Source organism: Enoplosus armatus, chromosome 1, assembly GCF_043641665.1.
Source record: "Enoplosus armatus isolate fEnoArm2 chromosome 1, fEnoArm2.hap1, whole genome shotgun sequence".
NCBI lineage: Eukaryota > Metazoa > Chordata > Actinopteri > Centrarchiformes > Enoplosidae > Enoplosus > Enoplosus armatus.
The window spans coordinates 29,278,778-29,284,784 of record NC_092180.1 but is presented as its reverse complement, the minus strand read 5'-3'; positions in this window follow the sequence as shown (position 1 = coordinate 29,284,784).

Below are 6,007 nucleotides of genomic sequence, written 5' to 3'. Positions count from 1 at the left end.
ACTTGGCATGTGTGTGTGTGTGTGTGTGTGTGTGTGCTCATGCAAGCAACTTTGTTCTCTATCATATCGAGACTATCTCTCCACACAGTTACATATACCATATGTACAGGGACTGACCCCACTCGGGCAGTTGACGTGGATATCTCTTTAAGACACACCACTACTAACACCACCCATGCTGCATGGTTAATCATGCCCAAGTGTGCATGTATTTACTCATTCATTTCAATACAATTCAGCAGGGAGTTTAAACAGCATGGATTGTTATGGGGTGAGGCAAATATATTAACATATTAAACCTGCAATCATTTCTATATGGCCACTTTTTTACTGAGAACAGCCTCCTGCTGCTGCTGCTGCTGCTGCTGGAAACCAGGTTATGAGCAGGGCTGCCAACTCTCATGTTTTCTCACGCAGTGAAAAACAAATTGATAACGAACTGATAATGTGTGAAGCTAGGATTCTACTTATTTGTTATCAAAACAATAGCACCTTCAGACCACAGCAAATTCCTTGTAATGTATGTTACTTGGCAATAAACAGTTTCTGATTCTGATTCTGATTCTGATTCTAGGATGTCCTGTTACATCCTGTTTTATTTGTTGTTTCCTGTTGACCCCTCTTGACTAATCATCTGATAGGCAGGCCCTCTTGTTCAGCTCTCTCCATCCTGCTGCAGCAGCACCTTGGTGTTGCTTGGTATCTGGTTTTTGGGTTATTCACTCATTCATTCCGATAAACTTCTCTCCTGGTCTTGCATCATCATCTTTTGGTTTGCAACTTCAGCACCTCCACAGCACATATCCATGCACTGCTTGCATTGCTGACATGGCTGGTTTAATTTGTGTTGACCTTGGTTTTTATAAATGACCCTTGTTTTAAGTAAATCTCTTGTGGACTCCCTCCTTGTCACACGTTTGTGACAGCGTGAATCCACTCGGCCCAGCTGATGCGACACCAGCGTACGCCGGGATAGTAATCAAGTGGACCCACTCCTTGCTGTGAGTCAGTTTTGCGTTAGAAAAAATAAACCAACAGAACTTAGTATGTATGGATACATGAAGGTATGAAGAATTATGTTCCTATATAGGCCATTAAATCTAAGACAATGAGATGCTGTGTTTTTTTTAAAAGGGAGTAAAAGAGACATTTATTTTGAGTTACAGTGAAAATGTCATCATAATGTACTCCTCTTATAATAAAGAGTACTAGACACTGGACTTGAACACCAATAAAAACTAACACTTTTGATAGTGTGTGACTTCTTAAAATATGCTCATATATTTAACCTTCCAGATTCTACTGAGAGCGCCATTTTTCAATGCCTCCTTCCCTCTGTCCTCCTGACTCCACATTTCTGAAACGAAATTACTCCATAAATTCACTGAATGCAGGAAAACAGTCTCTGAATTGAACCATTTTCTGGGGGAAGATACCCTGGTTAGGTTTGTTCTTGTGATTTAGGCTATGATGTCTGTAGGTTGGCAAGTATGCAGATCAACCATACTAATTCATCACTGACCATGATTATTGACTTGGCTTTTCATCTATACATGTACTTTTTTAAACAAAACTCCTAAGGGTTGAGGAGTAATGACTCAGACCCCTGCGGCCTACTCATAAAATGCACCAACTTCACCAATACCGAATCACACTCCAAACTAAATTGAAAAGCTGGCAGTCCTGTTAATGAAAGAGGAGAGACTGAACCAAAACCGCAAAGTTGTGGCTCTAAACCAAAACAATGAACTGAAAGAAGCTAAAAGGCTCTGTACAGCTGAGGAGAACTGCAGAGTTGGTCATAATGTGGGTTAGTCACTACAAACAACACCTTTCACGTTACACAGTCATTTGACCCTTTGGTTAAAAGAGTACTCCACTGATAACATTGTCAGACTCCCGATGGACCAAAAAAAAGGAGTCTATCCAACTTTGTGACACAGTGCAATAATTAGTACAAATCTGTCATTAGTGATGAAGCGCAATGCACCATGATAAACAGGGTTTAACTGCTGAAGTAATGATGGCACAGCCTGGCAGTACAGAATATCCTTGTAATCAAGTTGGCTGAAATTTAGTTTCATGGTTTAGGAAAGACAGAAAGCCTTTAATTCCATACAGAAAGCCTAGTTTTTAATTTTGCATATGAATCTTGATTGACAAGCTGTCAAGCCAAATTCCGAAGTATTTGTATGACTCAGCAAGATTGTTATGGGTGCGATTTAAATTTCAATCGCAGAATAGTCAGAAACACTGGTGGGGGTGGAGAATACCATGCACTTGTTCTTATTGGCATTTAAAACACGTATATGATTAAAAAATCATAACTGGAAAGGATAAAAGGCAGACTGAAGATGAGTCAGAGCCTGGGTTGGAGTGGAGCCCAGGGCTAATGAAACTGTATCATATGAATAAACATGTACGTTGAAGTACTGATTAAGAAGAATAATGTTATTTATGTATACTATAAATAGTAATGGGCTATGAATAGACCCCTGTGACACTCCGTTACTGAAGGTAAGAGGACTTGATTCAGCACCATTAGCAGCGACAGTCTGCTGTAAGGTGAGCATGGAATTGTGTAATTGAGTGCTATATCTAGACTTAAAGACTGTAGTTTGTTATGTAGGATTTTATAATCAACACTATCAAATGCTTTTGAGACTTCAATGAACTGAAACTGCAACCATTTTTACATGAACTGTATTTGAAACTCACTCAATCACTCACGATCAAGATTAGCTAGGCTTGTCTCAAATTTGAAGAAATTCCCTCAAGGCTGAGATGTCGCGTTGAAGAAAATGGGAAGGATGGATGGACGAACCCAAAAACATAATGAAACATAATTTAAAAAAAAAAAGAAAAAGAAAATTCTAGTTTACCAAAGCTCTTGTACAACTGCTTATGTTTAGATAACATTTAACATTTTGGATATTTTGCTTCTTTGTTAATAAAAAACAAAGTTGGTATTTTCTCAAAGTAAGGTAAGTGTTGTTTGGTATTGGGACAGAAACACCCATATCACACTTGATTTAACCGATATCCAGCTCTCCTCACAGTGAAGACAAACAATCTGTTTACTTAGGGAATATACTGAATTACAACTACTTCCTTTTGGATTTTGAACGTTTAACAACGCTGGTTTTAGAGAAGACCAATGACAGCATCAGCAAGTACTATAACCAGCCCTAAGTACATTTTTTTATTCAAAATTAGGGTGGACTAATCTTTTGGGAACTGTTGGGTCTCTGTAATGACATTATAAAGAGTCGGTCTAGACCTGCTCTATTTTGTAAAGTGTCATGAGATGACTTTTGTTGTGATTTGGCGCTATATAAATAAAATTGAATTGAATTGAATTGAATTTAAAAAGAAGCCTAATAGGAGTGACAGTCATAATACAGGCCTTTAATCTCTCACATAACAGAGATACAATAACGGCAGACACACACTTCCATGCATCCTTTATTCCATTATGAGCATTAAAACATCCATTGTGCTGCTATCTTGCAACAACCACCACATGTATGACAATCTGTTTCACGGCATGTTTAAGGCTTATTTCATGTTACACACTATTACCAAAATCGGATTCTACAAGCTTCATCTGCCTTTCATTTGCATATCGTAATTCCAGTGTTAAAATCAATGAGACTAGACTGCCCTGTGTAAGGGCTAATATGTATAGAGAAGTTATTGAAGTATACATTACAGAGGATTATCGTACAAACCAGCTTCAGAGACAGTGTAAATCTATCAACATTTAGACTGGAAAACCTCGTAAAAATGTCAGTATCAAAACAATAATCAGGACTAAAGCAAGGTCTTCATTTCCGTTAAAAACAGGAGCTAGAGGAAATACACTAGAGATGATCAAGGGCCTGTTATCCCAAAACAATGGCCCATTAGCTAATCAGAAAATACTAATACCCAACTGACAAAACACTTCACAGCAATACACGGATCAATCAAACGATCATCACAAGTTGCTATGCAAATATCCCTCAAACACAATCCTTCTCTGAAAACATTTTCAGCATTTACTTCAATGTGATAGTGTTTCACTTATTTCTTAGTGTTTTACCTCAATGTGATTGTTTAACTTCAACTTTTAGTGTTAAGATGAATTTTTTAGTGTTTTGCTTCATGTTTTTCATTTGCAGGGGTAAAAGGAAAAATGATTCAAACAGTTGAAATGTCTACAACTATGAGAGGTGATTTGCATGCGTTGCTTACTTCCACAGCATTCCATTTCCCCTTTGTGGATGTCTTTGGAGTTGGAGCTGGGATAAGAGCAAACTATCACAGAGCTCTGCGCAGACAACAGTGTTGGTAAAAGAGGGCATCCCTGGCTGATTCCTCTCCTACAGCAGGCAGGAACACATGGCTGACAAAGGGGGATGACATTGGTCAGGCTGAATTTGGTTTTAGTACCTTGCTGTCATTCCAGTATAACCCAAACTGGCTTTCAAATTGACTGATTAATTTGTCTGATGAATAGCAGCAGTTATCAGTCCCCCCGAAAACCACGAGAGCCCTGCTGTGGTTGACAGGACTGGGTGAAATGTCTACGAACATAAGGCTTTATTTGCAGTGCGAAATGATAAATTAAGTACACACCCAAACCCAGTGACAGCAAGTTCTCCATGAATACCTCCACATGGAGCAGAGTTCACAGTTCAGTGTCTTCTGTCTGCAGATAAACCCAGCACCATGCTCCCTGGCATCAGTTTACAGTACTGAGTCAAGTGTGTTTCTGTTTGAAACAGCTGTCAAGTCTTATTACCTCATGATCTTCAGTTAACAAAAGCATAGCCCTGATACCTGCTGTTCTCTATTCTATTGAGGTAAGCTTCTGTATTACCCAACATTTGGGATATTCTTTGCAGCGTTGCTTAGTGGCAAAGGTACGCACCTGGTGTGACACAATTTATAGATGCGATAAGTGAGAATTTTGATGCATACACAAAATGACCGTCCTAATTAGATTGTGAGTTATGGAGCAATATAACTTTTTCCTCACCAGGTGCTGGGATGTCAAGATGTGTTTGTATTCTGCAACATAGGCGGATAAAATAAGTTTACCTATTAACCTATTGAGGCATTTTAGAAATCATTTAGGTCCAAGTGTTCAAAGTATTATTCCAAAGAATTCAAGGATTTGAGTAATTTTCTCCCAGAATTGTATGTGTGTTTGCCAATGAGCAAGGCATATTGTAAATTGCTAGATTCCTCAATGAAGTTTGGTGTTATCAGCTCTCTGTATGAGAGAGTAGCATGCACCAGGACTACAAATATCACAGCTACAAAGCCCAGATGTGCAGGAGCACACTCTGGTTAACAGCTTTTAAACACACACACCCACAAAAAAAAAAGAAAGAAAAAAAAACCCATTCTACTCGCAATTAAGAAAAACATGGAATGCCAATAACAAAATAAATCAACATATACATATCCAAGCACAGAAAAAATCATTACCTGAAAATATCTGCACATTAAAAGTGCAATTGTTTAATCAACCCTGAATGGTAACTTAAAAATACAGAAAAAGTAAAAAACTTCAATTGTATCTCGAGGTGCAAAATCGATACTTCTTCACCTGGTATAAAAGAATACAAAAATCAAGCTTGAACATTGCAAAGAATCTCTGTCAACAGAAAAGCAGGGATCATGGGAGAAACAGAGGGAAGAATAAGGAAATGCGGTAGACTTAAGTTCACAGTGAGAGACATTGACACAGAAAATGCGGGGGAGACAGAGTAGGGTAAATTAAGGGAAGGAGGTTGAGAGCTGGAGTGGGAAATGAATCCAGATTGAGCAGCGAGTGCAAACACCATCTAGGCCCAGGTTCATTGGCAAACTGTGTCCACAAGTCGGAGCACCAGACAGGTTAGGGACACTAAATGTTAAGCCTAAGCTTCACGCCTGGCCTCACCTTCGGCTGCACCTCAACAATCTAAAACCACCTCCTCTTCCAGTCCACTACACATTCCCACCCTGAAATGGC